Source organism: Sitophilus oryzae, unplaced genomic scaffold, assembly GCF_002938485.1.
Source record: "Sitophilus oryzae breed Bouriz unplaced genomic scaffold, Soryzae_2.0 scaffold_908_pilon_pilon, whole genome shotgun sequence".
In the NCBI taxonomy this organism is placed as follows: domain Eukaryota; kingdom Metazoa; phylum Arthropoda; class Insecta; order Coleoptera; family Curculionidae; genus Sitophilus; species Sitophilus oryzae.
The window spans coordinates 546,326-563,538 of NW_022147537.1; the positions used below are offsets into that span (position 1 = coordinate 546,326).

Here is a 17,213-nt window from a genome sequence, read left to right on the forward strand (position 1 = left end):
ATACCTCTAATGCAAGAAATTTGTTTTCTATTTTATAATTTGGCTTGCCTGAAAAAAAGCCTTTTACCATCCTTTTACTATCGATAGTTGCGCCTCGGTGGTACGAAAGTACTACCATTGCACGCAGGCCGCTATCTCCCGTTCGGGACTTAATATCTAACCGACACTTTCCGACAAGTCGCAATTAACTATCTCTGCGCTGTGGTTGTCATTTTGTGGATCTCCCAAGCTCACCTGATGATGGAATAGGGCTCCGAAACCGGTAGTGAGAGCAGGTTGATCCGCATTATGACAAACACAGCGTAAAATTAAATTAAAAAGAGGATCAGCAGTTAAGTGGCAAGAATCCTTATATAATTTTATTGTATTTTTAATGGCACATCATAAAATATAAAAAAAAATCCCAAAAATTAAAAAAAATTATGGGATGGACCACTTTTTTTAATAAATGCCACTATTATAATAATAAAATAAATACACCATTAAAACTAAATAATAAAAGCCAAGTGTCGTTGTGGTTTTTATTTTTCAAGAAAAAGAAAACTTGAGGAATACGACTGGGTGTTGTTCTCTGAAGCTTTCACCGAATCTCTAAATTGCGAGAACTTTTTGAAAACTACTAGACGAAACATTTGAGTGTCATTAAATGAAAAAATGCAGAAGTGAAAAAGGTAAAAAATTATATTATAAGAAACAATTTTTTTAAGGAACAAACATATTTTCATCAAAATGTGTTTACTGCAAAATTTACCATTTTAAGAGTGCATGTTTCTTGCATAATGTTATAATTAAAAATCTACTAGTATATACAAATACACGGGTTAAAATAGCGAGTATACGAAAAAAAAATTATATAATTATTCTAAAATTGTTATGAAGTATAATTTCTGGAAATTCTAAAAATAAAAATGTAAATATTTTGATATCTTCAGGAGGTCTAAAGGTACATTCAGGCTGAGAGCGTCGAGCGTCACGTCCGCGTGTCAAAATGGAATCAATTCGCTTAACTTAAATTAGACCGTTCAGGCAGGCAGCGTCGCGTTTGGTGTTGCGCTAGCGTCCGCTGAGCGTCGGGGTTCGAGTTCAATGGGGCGGACGCGACGCTCGACGCTCTCAGCCTGAATGTACCTTAACGTGTATTATAATTTATTATTCCAGCTAAAAAAAAACTATTTAGATGAGTTCAACTACGGCAGCTAGCATAGTTTTAATCATCGGTTTTGCTAGTGGGGCCATAATTGGGGCTATAAAAATAAATAGCAAACCAATACATGAGATTTTGCTACAGGTGTTCGACAGATCGACCGTCTTCTGTTATGGACAGACAGGGCCGTTTTTGAACATTTCTCGCGGAATTCATTAACTCAGTGGGGGTGAAAGATACCCTCTCATAACTGCTAAGTATTTCTAATTCAGAGATTATATCGGCAATTTAAAAATAAGAACCTTTATTCTTCCGCAAATATATCCATAGGATTAGATCCATATATGGGCACTAAGTGGCGGCCTCGACGGCCAACGGCTATGATCTATGTTGGCAACTCAATTACTCTTGAAATTGACTGCAAAAATTGCTGATAACTTCAGCGTTCTGAGGCGGTGCCTGGACTTGCTGGAAAGATATGTTTTCAAGTTCCATTAGGGTAGTAGTGCTAGTAGTCCAAAGCCTACTAGTTAAAAGTGGCGAACTTTTAAAAATTCTGTATTTCGAAGGGAATTATAACAAAATATCAAGTGTGCAATATTTTTGGAAAGATACTTTTAAACCCTTCTTATTTAATTAAAAATATATAGGGTGTCCCAAATAAAAAATCAATTGTTCTGTTGATAACTCTTAAATTATTAATTTAAAAAAATTATACTTAAACCGTTAAATTCTACTTAAAAAGGTGCTTTGGAAACGTTTTCATAGAAATACAAAATTTTCCACATCAAAAAAGTTATATTGATTTGTTAAAAATGCACATTTTTGAAAAACACCCCGTAACTGCGGTTAACGGGGAAACGGTAACAGATATTGATGTGCGGATATGAAGATATTCATAAAACATTTTATCACTAGTCGATTACAAAAGTCTACCATTAATATTGCAAATTATATTTTATCCTCCCATAGTATATGCCTATTTAATTTTTTTAATATGTAACGAGCAGTTTGTTTACTCACTTGTTTCGTTGAACTGCTTGAATCCATTTTTGCTCTTGATCAAATCGGTGTGAGAAACTATGAAGCTATAAAATCTTGTTTCGGAAGAGTTGAATATCCGGGAAAGTTGAGTTATTGAAAGTTATTGCACCCAACAATGCAACGCCCTAATGCTCTCCGTTACGCGAAAACATTTTTTTGCTAATTTTATTAACATTTGAAATTTTGACAACACAACACGACGCCAGTTCGAATTCTTTATCACTTATTTTTTACTCTCCGAAACAGCGTTACATCACACAAACCTGGTACTTCCTTCAGATTGTTTAAATATACGTTTTTAACCACATAAATGGCCGTATCCTTTTTTTTACGTTAACTTAGAAGTTTGATTTTTTCATAGCTTGAAGGAACTGTAGTTGACCTGAGTATATAACTTTAATTTCAAATCGAGAGACAACAAAGTGATATACTATAAGGGTTCCGTTTTTTTTCCTTTTGAGGTACAAAACTCTAAAAATGAGATAAATTATTTATTTGCTATTTTTCTTTTTTGAATGTAGAATTTCTGCAAAAATCTTTTAGTCATTTTAGACGCAAGTTATTAATGGTCTCCTTTTGCTTTTCCTAAGAACTCTTTATTATTCTCTGCTTATTTTTCGACCCAAAAACGTTTTAAAACATCGTCTGTTCGATAAAACGATGCAAAAAGACGAATGCGTGACTAAGATTTATCGAAAAACTAATTTTTCTAACTAAAAACGAATCTATAACCCTCTCGGACTTTTAGGCGTCTTTATTTACAACGATTTAAGCACTCGATATTTTAACATTAATTAATTTGACAGCTCCAAAAGAAAACAAACAGTAAATCGAAGATTTTGTTTCCATGCAATCTTTATTTGTATTGGCTATTTTTGTATGCCAGCTAGAACAAATTTAACTAAATGTATTTTTCCTTTTTTGTTTGTCCTATAAAGTTTTAAAATTATTTAATGAATTTTTCGATAAATACCTATTTACAGTGTGTTGCAGCTCCAAACTTTAAACAAAAAAAATTCTATGTAGATTTTAAAAGGTGATGATTATAAATTTCTCATAATATATTAGAGGAAAATTTGTCTTAAACTTTTTTTGTGCTTTTTTGCCACAGCTACTGCCATTATTATATGACATTTGAACAATTTAATTTTTGAAATAGATAGCCATATGTTTTCTCCTTATGCCACAGTGGCTGTGGTGATCACTAAGTTTGACTTTTAGTCTAGATTATAAATTTTTTTGACAGGTAGTTTTTTTTGTCCAAAAATTTTAAATATTTTTTTTCTTAAAAACGGTTAATGTTAGGTATAGAGTGTTTAATATCAATATTCATAGAATTTTAGAGAGAATTTAAGTATGTAATAAAAAATGCGGGTACCCATTTAAAATAAGAAAGTTGCTGTCAACTTCCGGTATTTCCGGAAGTGCCGCCATATTGAAAATATTTTTAATCGATAGATCTCGCTGCAAAACTACGATGTGCAAAAAATCTCCGAGCTAGATGTTGTAGTTCTCTAGAAATTTTAATATATCGATATATCGTTGCCAGTACAGCGTAATAGACTCTTAAGAAAAAGCAGAAGATTAGTTTGTGATACTTTATAACGACCAGTGATCCATCTAACTCAAATTTTGCGAAAAAGTTTCAAAATTAAAGACTTTAATGTCAGTTTAAGAAGGTAGGTAATTTATTTCAAATTCATCATTGTTTCTCATATTCAAATATTTGAAACAATAGTAAAGGCAAATAAAATCAATTAGAAATATTTTTAAATATATATTACAAATAATATTTTTAACAATAATTTTACTTATTCCACGATATATCAGCACACTGGTACAATATAAAACTCTACAGATATTTAGCATTCAAACGTAGCCTGGATAATTTTTCATATATCTCGCTCACATACCTCATTTTATAAGGCGTCTTCTTTTAAAATTATTTGATGCTCTTGCTTGCTTAGCAGCACTTGGATGCCTTCAAGCCACTCAACACCAACGATATTACTTCTTTATGCAGAAGCTTCCTACTCCAGACGTCTGGATAGTCGACTTTATTAAAAAGTTCTGCAAGTTTATCACAGTCATATTCAAAGTTGGGAGTATTTACTTCTAAAGAAGGATTTTATTTTTAACTTATATCTTATTGTTAATCATAATTTAAAAATAAAGGGTGTAAACCTATAACAAGAAAGACATTTATGATAAAACTTCATGGGCAACTGATAAGATCATAGCTAGAGTACCGTTTTTTTTGCCAACTTTAGAACTTTCACTTATTTTAGAATAGTTAGATGAGTGTTTATTTTCACGTTATATTATCACCTAAAATGTTTATTGTATTTCATGGTTGTTACCTATAAAATATAGAGGGAATTATGCCATCTTAATTCTTGTTAATAATGTTCCAAGAGAGTTATGATTATTTATGGTTAGCGTAACCAAAACTATACAGGGTGAATCTTAAATAAGTGTAAATATTTTCAGGGCTGGTAGATCTCGATAAAACAAAAATATTTTCTCTTTGCCGTTTTTCAAATAAGGTCAAAATAACCGAGTAATTTTTTCAACATTCAAAATTGTTTTTTTCTTAAATTTTGAGAACCACTGGACCTTCTCTGTGTTTGTTTTTTTCTTGTAAATTTAATCTACTACCTATTATCAAGAAATTGTGTTTCTTAACCAAAAACTAAAAAAAAATTCCCAAAAAATTTTTTCGCGAAAAAAATTTCATATTTTTGTTTCTAGTCGAAACATACTACCCCTAAAAATATTTGCACTTATTTAAGACTCACCCTGTATAAACTTATATTAATTTAGTCAAAAATAAATAACTTTATTTAATAAATAAATAGCAATAGAGCATTTTTGTATTTACAACTGGTTTATATATCTTGGGTACCTTTATTTTGTACCTTAAGGATTGTCTATTGATATTATTTGATTGACCAAAATTTTCTCTAGCTAAACTAAATAAATAAATCACTATCATATCAATTAGAGCACATTTCAGCATATAAAACAATATTTTATTTTAACGTAGTTCTAGTTCTGTTAGATTGACTCATTTTCTCATTAATTTCCTGCAATGTCAAGCCCTTTGTTTCTATCACGCACAGAAACACAAACGAAGCATACAACGCCATTGATCCCGAAAATAAGTAAAACGCACCACTAGTACCAATAGCAGCCCGAAGGTTGTTATAGTAAAATGTCATGATAAACCCAGTGAACCAGTATAGACTGGACACAACCGAGGATCCGGCAGATCTGACATTTAATGGGAACAGTTCGCTCATTATAAGGAAGGGTAATCCACCCATACCACAGTTAAAAAAGACGAAGAATAGTATCAGGCATAACAGTGGAAGCCAGTTTATTAATGAAGTATTCCTACTTGTGTTTTCCTGGAACACAAAGAAGGTAGCTAGCACAGCCAGAGTAAACATGAGTCCTGAAGAAGCAAAAATTAACATTCTTTTTCTACCAAAACGATCTACTCCGAGAGGAGTTAGATATACAGATAAAAATTGAGCTACACCAACTAAAATTGATGAAACATCTGAGGTTAACTTACTACCAGAGTGTTTAAAAATAATTTCAGTGTAAGAATATATAATGTTGATCCCAGAAAATTGTTGAAGGCATGTTAGTACTAGAGACACAAAGAAAGCTCTTCTAGCTGCGTTAGTTTTGAATATAGAAAGGACTCCATCGTTTTGTATTTTAGCAACATTCTCTTGTATGGATTTTATTTCACCTCCAGTTTTATCAGAATTTCTGAGCTTTTAAAACTTCTGAAGCTTTGACAATTTCGAACTTCTGAACTAAGTAGTATGGACTTTCAGGTACTATAGTAACAGTCAGTACTAATCCTAGGGCAGAGATACCTGCTATAATCAAATTAAAGTCTCTTATTGAAGTATAAGGTCCAATTGAGTATGTTAAAAGAGTTCCTAGATTGATACAGATTGAAGTTGTAGAGTACAGTATTCCTCTGTTACGACTTTCAGCAACTTCACCGAAATATACAGCTCCCATTGTCATAGCTGAGCTGATACTCATGCCAGCTGCCAACCTACTGACATAGTACAGCCAAATGTCAGCTGCAAAAGCTGCTGTTAGTGCAGCTAGTAGGTTTGGTAAGTGGATAAATGCAATGGAGTACTTTCTTCCGAATTTTTCGGATATGAAGCCTGTTATTGGTGGGCCTATGATGCCTCCAATAGATGCAAGAGCTGCGATTAGTGATATTTCAACAGAAGTGATGATCCGGTTCAGAGGATTCTGGTCTAAGGTGTCTTCTGAGGTGAGTTTTGGTAGTATTGGAGATGGCCAAGTGAGTAGCATGCCGCATAGTAGACTAATGAGATTCACTGTAACGAATAAAAAGGAAAATAATAGTAACTTAGTAATAGTTTTTATAACTATCATGTCATTCGCACTAGTGAAGTTAGCTTAGTATCGGCATTTTAAAAAATAACGTGGAAAATTTACAATCTACATATCCTTACAAGAGGAAAAACTTTTTATTATTTTGAAATTTTGAGAAAAAATCATATTTCGTAAAAAAATTGCTCGTTCTAAAATGGTTAATCCCGTTTACGCTTTTCCAAATTTCCATACCGTTTTAGAGAAAATTATAAAAATTCAAACTTTGGTTGAATTTTTAGGGTAATATAATTGTGATTAATATCATATTTTTTGTTGTTGATAAAGTGTCACATTTTCCGATAACTTTCCGTAGCATTGAACTAAATAAATTTTGTGCTTCTTTACATTTTGAAACGGCAAAAAATATGACGTTAATTAAAATTCTATCAATAACAATCTATTAAAGAATTAAAACTGAGTTATATTACCACAAAAACGCATTTTGATTTTTAGGACTTATTTTTTTAATTTTCTCTTAAACGGTATGGAAAATTGGAAAAGTATAAACGGAATTAACCATTATAGAACAAGCAGAACTTTTTATGAAGAATGCCGTCTTTTCAAAATGTCAATAATAAAAAAGTTTTTCCTCTTGCCAAAACAATGCGGGGACCCACTGTATAGTATTGTCAAATATAAATTGCAGATTTGTTGAGATAAGTTATCACAACCTGTATATTTATTATCTTTAAGATAGAGATAAATTGAATAAAGTGATATAATAATATTCTAATAATATTTTCGGATAGTAAATTGATTATTTATAATTTCAATATATTTTATTGTTTTGATGCTTTAGATAAACAATGATATATTTAGTTTTTTTTTGTACTATTACAAAGTCCAAACAACTAGGTGAAATTGTATAATTTTTTAAGGCCAAAAAAATAATGTGATATTTTTATTTCAAACGTCACAAAAGTACTAATTTTTGCGACGTGATTAACGATATAAAAAAGTCATTTTAACGCCTAGGCATAAAAGTACGAAAAAATATATTATTAAACTAACATAAAGCGTCAAATTCGACGAGCGTAACCATAGTTTCTCGATATATAATTACGTACAAGGTATTTTTTTGGAATTAATTTCTATATTAGCAGTTCAAGTCAACTCTTATACAGGGTGTCCCAGAAATAAGTGCAAATATTTTAACTGGTAGCATACCCCAATAACACGCCTAGTTCAACCCCCAAAACACGCCTATGAGGTTTTTTCGCAAAAAAAAATTTGAAAATTCGAAATTTTTTGAATAAATTTTTGGAAATTTTTTTAGTTTTTAGTTAAAAAACATAATTTCTTGATAATATGGCAACATAGGTATTAGATTAAATTTGCAAGAAAGAAAATCCAGAAAAGATCCAGTGGTTCTCAACATTTTAGCAAAAAATATTTTTTTTGGAAATTTTCAAAGTAAAATAACTCCCTTATTTTGGACTTATTTGAAAAACGATAAAGAGAAAATATGTTTCTTTTATCGAGATCTACCACTCCTTAAAATATTTGCACTTATTTCTGGGACACCCTGTATAATTATACCTATACAAGGTATGACTTAAATTTTTTTATCTTATTTCGAACATTTCAAATTGTTTAAAAATTATTTGTGGCGTTAAAAAAAATTGCATATTCCATTCGGAGTAAAAATGACTTTTTGGTTTGAAAAGTGTCAAATTTTACTCCTGATAAAACAATATACTACTTTTTCACTGCATACTTCAAAATTGCCTCTTGTAAATAAATGTCACTGTAAATTGTTAATAACATTAGATATTCTTATTTAAATAAACTTACCTATTAAGACTATAAAATAAAATCTATATTTTTCTGTAAAGTTATTCATATCTTGGCCCTGTTTAAATACATAGTATTTCTTTACACAAAAATATATACATTTTATCACCACACTGCTTAAGTTATGACTAAGGATTGTATTAAAATAATTTTGATTGAATCAGTCTTACTATCTTATCATTTCATGAGGTATTCCTCGTACTATTTGTATCTTTATTATTTTGCTCTTATATGTATATTGCATTATCTTAGATTATACGAAGCGAAGAAAAAAAATATTTATGTAACTCTATGCGTCGCATTTCTGTAATTAGTTCAACCATTTTGGCTCATTATGTCTGCTCACTATATCTATACAACATGTAAATAGTAAACAACAACGATGTACGTAAAACAACTTTTTTATATTTAGTATTACGTATTATTAATTGATTGTGATAGTTATTGACATTTGATATAGTGATATTTAATATAATTATGTTTAGATGGTATTAAGAATAATAAAATTCTATTCCAACAAGTAAAACTCTACCTTCAGTAGGTACCTATAAAAAGATTTTTATTTTTGTTGTTTATTCTATGTTTAACAGGAATAAATTCTCAATACACAAACGCGGATTTTTCATCCAAAGATATTTTTGTCAAACCTATTACAGATATTACACAACTTAATATGGCAACACTATCGCTCTGTCGCTTTCTTATATGCCTTAGCTAGCCGAATTAGAGAAAATGGGTGTTTTATGCGTTGGCCGCAGTGGCTCCACCGTACACCACTTGAGACGTAAGGGGAATTCAATAATAAATGATACACTCTCCTGTACACAATATATGAGGTCAGTCATCAGTATAGTCAACGACGTGACGACGTACGTTACTCAGGTCGTCAGTAATTCGAGTACCGCGCATTGTTCAGTGAACATCGCAGCTCTCATAGTGTTTCGCGCTCGGTAGTGCCTCGCGCTCGGTAAGTGCTTCCTTACATCACAAGCTTGCTCGACTCTTCAGAGCAAGCTCCGCTCAATACGGCCCTCTCCAAGGGTCGTTTCTCCTTTTTCCCAATGGCCTATCATGGCTCCCAAGAAAAATAAGGCTAATGTCCCGAGATTAGAAAAAACTCTTTTAGATTCAGATTCCTTATGTTCAGATTCCAAACCCATCCTATTTCCTGTCGATCGCAAGATCGCAACCCATCCTGAACCATTCATCAGGCTTGATCGGTCAAGGGATTACTTCCTTGACGAAATTCAAGACCTAATTTACTCCTATCATTTCTTTAGAGAAAAGAAAAATCTAGTTCGATCAATTCTTGAGCGTCATAAAATCACCCATAACGAAATAAGCTTCAGTAGAAACGTGATCATTAAGAAGACGCGTCAGGCCAGTTCTGACGAGTCTCTTGCGTCATCACCGATCCCAGAGATAAAGTTAGCCTCAAGGGAGGCTTCCCCAGCTCGACCTCCATCCCCACCCAGCACATCATCTTCAGGTGCAAATCCCGATAAAAATAAGCCCGATTGCCCGGAACGTCATGTCCCAAAAATCGTAAACCCTCCCGCTGTTGCTCCTCAAACGCAACAGGCGTCCCAACCCAAACCCCCCTGCTGTTCTTCAAACACAGCAGGAGTCTCAACCTAAAATTCCCCCTGCTGCCCCTCAAATGCAGCAGGAGCCTCAATCTAAAAGCAAAGGGCCCAAAAAGCCTCCCCAAGTCGTACTTCGTGATACTCGTCTCTGGATGAGCATCACAAGAATTTTCAAAGAGCAGAAAATCTGCTTTTCTGAAGCCAAAATTGTGCCTCTCGGCATTAGAATCACTCCCTCTTCTTCTGATGACCATAGGGCCATCGTCGACTATTTTAAAAGCAAGAAAATACCCTTTCATACTTATTTTTCCCCTGATGGACAGGGATCTTAATGTTCTAATCAAAGGTGTTGAAGTTTTTGTCGACAACTCGGCAGTAATTGAGGACCTTACTTCCCAAGGCTTTGAGGTCAGAGAAATGCATCGTCTCTCACGAGACGGTATTCCTATGGCCGTCGTCAAGGTCAGAGTACCCAAACACCAAACCCACATCTTCGACATCACGCATGTGGGCTCGCTGAGGGTTCGGGTGGTGACGCCGAGGCGCTGTAATGGGGTACGTCAGTGCCACAATTGCCAGCAATTCGGCCATGCCGCCTCGAATTGCTTTGCGGCCCCGCGTTGTGTGAGGTGAGCCAAATCCCATCACACCACATCCTGTGATAAAGAGGCTGATGCACCTGCAATTTGTTCAAATTGCGGAGGTCCGCATCCAGCTAGCCACAATTCACGCCCAAAAAATCCGAGAAATCGTAATCCCAGTATTAACATCCTTAGTCAGCCGGAACCCTCAAAGGTCCCTACTCCTATCCCTCCAAATCCTACACTTTATGCTTCAGTGCTCAAAAGCAATCTCAACAACTCGCCACAAGGAAATACCCCTGAGTTATAGTTATATTGTCTAATAATTTAAATATCTTTAAAATCGCTTAATTTTATTGAAAAAAAACACCCTGTGTATATTTTCGTCATGAAATTTTACTGTTATTGTCGGAGAACCAAACTGGGAACAGTGGCACAATTCATAACCATAGGAAATATAATTCTTTAGCTAGCATGTCCAGTATTGGCTTATGTCCGCCTCTACTATTTTTAAAAATTAAAATTTATAGCCCAAACTCAACCGACTATACGTCGCCACGGCTTTGTAGAGACCGAATTTTTGGAAAACATAAACATATAATACGTATATACAGTTTCTGTTGTACTTTTTAAGTAAATAAATGATCGAAAATACAATATAATACTAGTGATGTTGGTAGCGAATATTTACATTCGAATTTTGCGATCCCAAAATCGCGAATATTCGCAAAAATCCGAATTTGCAAGAAATTTCTTTTCGAAATTCAAGACATTGAGCAAACATTTAACGATAGTGTATCAAGTATGCCTATTCTTAAATCAGAAGAGAAAGCATGTTTCTCCGCCTTACAAAATAGAAAACGTATGGTTCTTAAACTAATGCATTTTGCCGCGAATCTCTTGGACCCCTCTTTTTCCTGGGAGAGCACCTTAACAATGAAGAACACATAGCCGCTATGGAATTTATCAACAGTATCACCAACAAACATCCTCAGTTTGTCAATAATAAAGAAGCCATTTTTACAGATGTAAAAAATTATTGCGCCAAATCGGGTTTATGGGCTCTCGACTACGTTTGGATGTCAGTTAAAAATGTAGACTGTCTAAGTTGGTGACAAGCAATGTGTAAAAATACTCAGTTGAAATATTTAGCTGTTGCTCTGCTGTCCATACCAACATCATCTGCAGCCACTGAGAGAAGTTTTAGTACTTACAGTTTTATCCATACTAAAAAAAGGAATCACTTAACTGCACAAAGAGCCGGCAAAATAATGTTCGTAACTCATAACAAAAAATAATTACTACAAAAACAAAAAGTGATTATGGAGCGTGATACTCAACAATATGAAACTCCTCCAGAACCACTAGAACCCGTAGAGGTAGAGGTCCATCCTTCAGAATCAGAACCAGATGATACATCAAATATATCTGTTTTTTAAATTTATATTTCGTGCTTTTTTGTTTTTTTTTTAAGTTCATAATTATAGTTTATAGTTTAAGTACAAAGTACAAAAGTTACCAAATGATTTTTGTATGTGTTATGTTCTTGACTTTTATGAGTTATGTATTGTTTATTAAAAATATAATAACTAATATTATGTTTATTGTTTTTTTTCCACTTACATGTTGGTATCAAATGTCTATCTACATAATTTATTCTTTTATTGTATCAAGAAAAAATATGTAAAATTGTAAAATTTCCCAAAATTTCATAAATTTCCGAAAGTTTCCGAAAGTTTCGGAAATTCCCTGCAACAATCAAACATTTCTGAAATATTAACATCACTACATAATACTATTATTAATTTCAAATTATTATAAAAATCATTTTTTACATTATATTGATTAATTACTTAGATTAATTAACTGTTGCGCTATTAATAGATGTTATCAGGGTTTTAAATAAACTAGATCAATTACTGATCGCACGTGCATAAAGTTACACGTATTGGACTTTAACTAATATTAATACAGGTTAGTGGGCACGATAGGATGCGTGTAAAGATATTATTTTATATAAATTTCTTGTTACTTACCTTAAAAATAATTAATAATAAAATAAATTATATTAAAACGGATTTGCTTCACAATGATTACTTTGAGAGTTTCTCGACAAAATTATGTCGAACTTTTGCAGACTCATTGGTGCACCAGCCTGAGGAATATGCTGCCATCTCTTCCTTTACTGAAATTGAAATTTCTAAAATTTTATGACAATTAACGATCTTTCTAAGAGCCTTAGGAACAGTTAAAAAGGTCAAAAATGGACATTTTTTCACGAAATAAAATAATGTAATTTTATCACAAAACCAATTAATATATATGTCGTAGTACCATAGTGTATTCCGTCTTTTCATGAAGATCCTCATCACTTAATGAAAAAAAACTAACCTAATAACATAACTAAACTACTAACCTAACCGACGCGACGTTATTAAGTGACCTAGGATCTTCATGAAAAGACCGAATACACTATGAGACTACGATATATATAAGCTCAAATATTTGCGTGTTTTTGAAAAGTATATAAAATAAACCTTAAAGTGCTCAAAAAATGTTCACTAGGTTTACTATTTTTGTAAGAGTCTTGAAAACAGTAAAAAATGCCAAAAATTGACAATTTCTGGATTTTTTTCATATAGTTATGAAAATTGACGATTTAGTTATGAAAATTGGCAAAATTTTTAAACATTTTCAAAAATTGCTCATATTGCTCATTAACAAAATCGATTTTACCACAAGACCAAAGCTAATATTTTCATGTGAGAGAGCATAAACTAGGATAAAACACCTTATGTCTAGTTTCATATTCATGGTCAACATCTTCAATAGATATTTCCCCTGATAAATGCATTTTATAACATCTAGGCAGTATAGCGGACGCATATCCAGTAGATGTGCCTGCTTAAAGAGAACGTTTGAAGAGAAAGTTTTCTTTTTATTGTAAATAATTTTTATGAACCATTTTTGAAAAGAATACAAGCCTTTTAAATGACATTTAGCCGCACCACCCCACCCTAGAATTCCATATGTCAAATGAGATTGTACAAGGAATGAGTACAGGATTCTAAGCTGTTTGACGCCCAAAAAACTTTTCAAATAATTAAATTTCGGCAACAATTCTGGCAATTTTTAGTTACATTATTAATATGAATATTCCATTTAAGATCTTTGTGGATTGTAACCCCTAAATATTTTATAAAATCACATTCCGGTATTACATTATTATTGGTTATTTGTAATCTGTCCCAATCTGATTCATTATTTTTATAAATAGAGAAGGATATAAATTTGTTTTTGTCGTAGTTTAATGTTAATTTGTTTTTGACAAACCAGGTATTAATTGTCTGAAGTCTTCCTCTGCTAATCTTTTCAAATTCGACCAAGAGTTAGATTTATAAAATATCGCTGTATCATCTGCGTAGCTAAAAATTTCTGCTTTTGTGTTAATTGTAAGTAGATCAGTAATATAAATATCAAACAATAACGGATCCAACACAGTGCCTTGTGGTACACCATGCTCAATATTTCCTGGCTTACTATTAGTATCTCCCAAATTAACATATTGTGATCTGTTCTTAAGGTAACTTTTTAAAATACTAGGGCTGTTTCCTCGTATTCCATATCTCTCTAATTTGTCTAAAAGTATTTTGTGATTTACCGTATCAAATGCTTTAGCGAGATCTACGAATATACAGAGGCTTCGATGTCCTGAGTCTAGAGCATCATAAATTGATGATGTCAATGCATGAACGGCATCCTGTGTTGATTTGCCTTCTAAAGAACCAAATTGATTTTTTGATATTATGTTAAATTTTAACAGACGTTTTTTTATAACTGTTTCAAAAATTATATGATGATTAATGATTATTATATGATGAGATAGACTCAAGAAAGAGAAACAAAATAGATCTAGAAGATCGCGGTGGTTAGCTTGCCCCCTCCCGTTCAATCTACAACGCAAAAGTTCGAAAAGTTAATTCACCCCAATCCCTCCAAAATCCACCCTTAACCTTGGAATAAAACCAAGATCGAGTGTTTGTTTGTGTGGAATGCATGTGCTGAACCCTGCTTTATCGACCGTCGCCAGCTAAATGCCCTCTGTGTAACAGGTTGCTTATCGATTTAGGAAACAATGGCCCTCATATTGCCCGTTCTTTGTTGATTCGGCTACATCATGATTATTCGTTTTTGTCTATTTTTCTATTGTTTTTATTGACAATTTTTCTCTATTAAGCACTGTGTTTGTTTTTGTATTCATCTTTTCAAAAAATACTAATTGGTACTTGCAAAGGAAACAATGTTTTTGCGACGTTTCGTGACTTTATTGTTGCTTCTTCAGGCACCGAAACATATATTAATCCATATTATGCCTACAATCGTCATGAATGTTTGTAGGCATAATATGGATTAATATATGTTTTGGGTAAGTGGTCAGTTAATTTTATTTTGATATTTTTTAAAAAACTGCTTCTCCAACAGTGCCTGAAGAAGCGACAATAAAGTCGCAAAAACATTGTTACCTCTACGCCACCGGGCACATAGTAAGCAAAAGTAATACCACAAGTAATATACCCCCCCCCCTTGGCGACAGGTCCAGGAAGCATTTAAGCAAAATGTACCATTATATAGTCCATAATGTGATTTTCCCTGCTCTCATTGGTGTCAACCGTGACTAAAATGTGGTACGTTCTGCCATATTCTTTCCAGCATCATGCAAATGTTTGGACAATGCAGATTACACTAACTTGTTATAAACGCCATTATTAAAATCCTTGATTTTTAGGAATGACCACAGAATTATCTTATTTAATATTTGATCGTCTTTTAGGACAAACGTGAAATGTTAAGAAACCGCCTATTTTATAAAAATATTAGTCTGACACTTCTGAAAAATTGTTTGTTTGATTTCCGTGTGTCGTGGCGTCTGTGTGACACAGACACAAACATTCCCTAAGATCCCAATAATTTACAAATATAAGTTATCCACTAAAAGTATTTTTTTGCTAGTTCGTTAACGATTGCTTCTTCGAAACCTTCTTCTGTACCTGGCAAGGATGAAGCAATTAAACTATTTTTGAAAGATTTATACAGGGTGGCGCACCTCATTCGGCTCGGTTGATTATAAAAAAACGGAAAGATGTAGAAACAATTTAAAATTATTTTTAAATGTACAAGGTGTGTCAGAACTAAGATCCATACCAAAGACCGGCGTGAAGATAGCCACGGTTTTCCATCCACGGTTTCAGAAAAATCCCAACCATAGTAAACATATGGCAACGACGCTTTTCGTCCGATTTCAGCCACATCCACGGTTTTCGGTGTCGAAACGCCTCAATTAAAATATATCTACAGCGACACTTTTCTGTTGTTTATTATTAATAAAGATTTAGAAGAATTACATAATAAGTTAATAGAAATGGTCGAGTTTATATTTATATAAAATGAACAATTATTTATGAGAGATATAGATTTAACTTTAAAAATCCTCTTTTAAAATTTAAATTCTATCTAGTTCTTAGCAAAATTTGATACTAATTTATTAAAGGTTGTGCCACAGCGAGACCCTTTGGAAAAGATGTATAGGTGACTAGGGTACACTACCCTATACTCAAAACCATTTGCCGGTCTTTAGGGAAAGGGCCAGATTCAAAAAACCGATATTTTACATAAAATTAGACAGCAAAAAAAATCGCCACCAATTTGTTAAGGGTTGTGCCACAACGAGGCCATCTGGAAACGATGTACAGATGACAAGGGTACACCACCCCGTATTCAAAATCATTTGCCGGTCCGTAGAAAAAGGGCCAAGTACAAAAAACCGCTGATTTTCCTAAAAATTAACAGAAAAAAATTGTAGCTCATTTATTAAGGGTTGTGCCGCAACGAGACCATCTGGAAACGGTGTACAGATGACAAGGGTACACCACCCCGTATTCCAAATCATTTGCCGGTCCGTAGGAAAGGGCCAAGTTCAAAAAACCGCTGTTTCTCTTGAAATTAACAGAAAAAAAAAACAAAGCTCATTTATTAAGGAAGAAACGAGACCACCTGGAAACGATGTACAGATGATAAGGGTATACCACCCCTGGGTATTCAAAATCATTTGCCGGTCCGTAGGAAAAGGGCCAAGTTCAAAAAACCGCTGTTTCCCTTGAAAATTAACAGAAAAAAAATTGTAGCTCATTTATTAAAAGTTGTGCCGCAACGAGACCACCTGGAAACGATGTACAGATGACAAGGGTACACCACCCCATATTCAAAACCATTTGCCGGTCCGTAGAGAAAGGACCAGAATCAAAAAACCGCTGTTTCTCTTGAAAATTAACAGAAAAAGAATTGTAGCTTTTTTATTAAGGGTTGTGCCGCAACGAGATCACCTGGAAACGATGTACAGATGACAAGGGTACACCACCCCGTATTCAAAACCATTTGCCGGTCCGTAGGGAAAGGGCCAGAATCAAAAAAACTGTCATTTTACCTTAAAAATAAAAAAAAAAAAAAAATCGCCGCCAATTTGATAAGGGTTGTGCTGCAACGAGACCACCTGGAACGATGTACAGATGACAAGGGTACCAATTCATATTCAATTTTGTTAATTTTCAGAGAAACAGCGGTTTTTCTGTC

The 17,213-nt window shown here is 33.3% G+C and overlaps 1 pseudogene; it reads right to left on the minus strand.

Moving 5' to 3' along the window:
• Positions 1-4,956: 4,956 nt before the first annotated feature.
• On the minus strand, positions 4,957-8,622 carry LOC115890717 (annotated as a pseudogene).
• Positions 8,623-17,213: the final 8,591 nt, after the last annotated feature.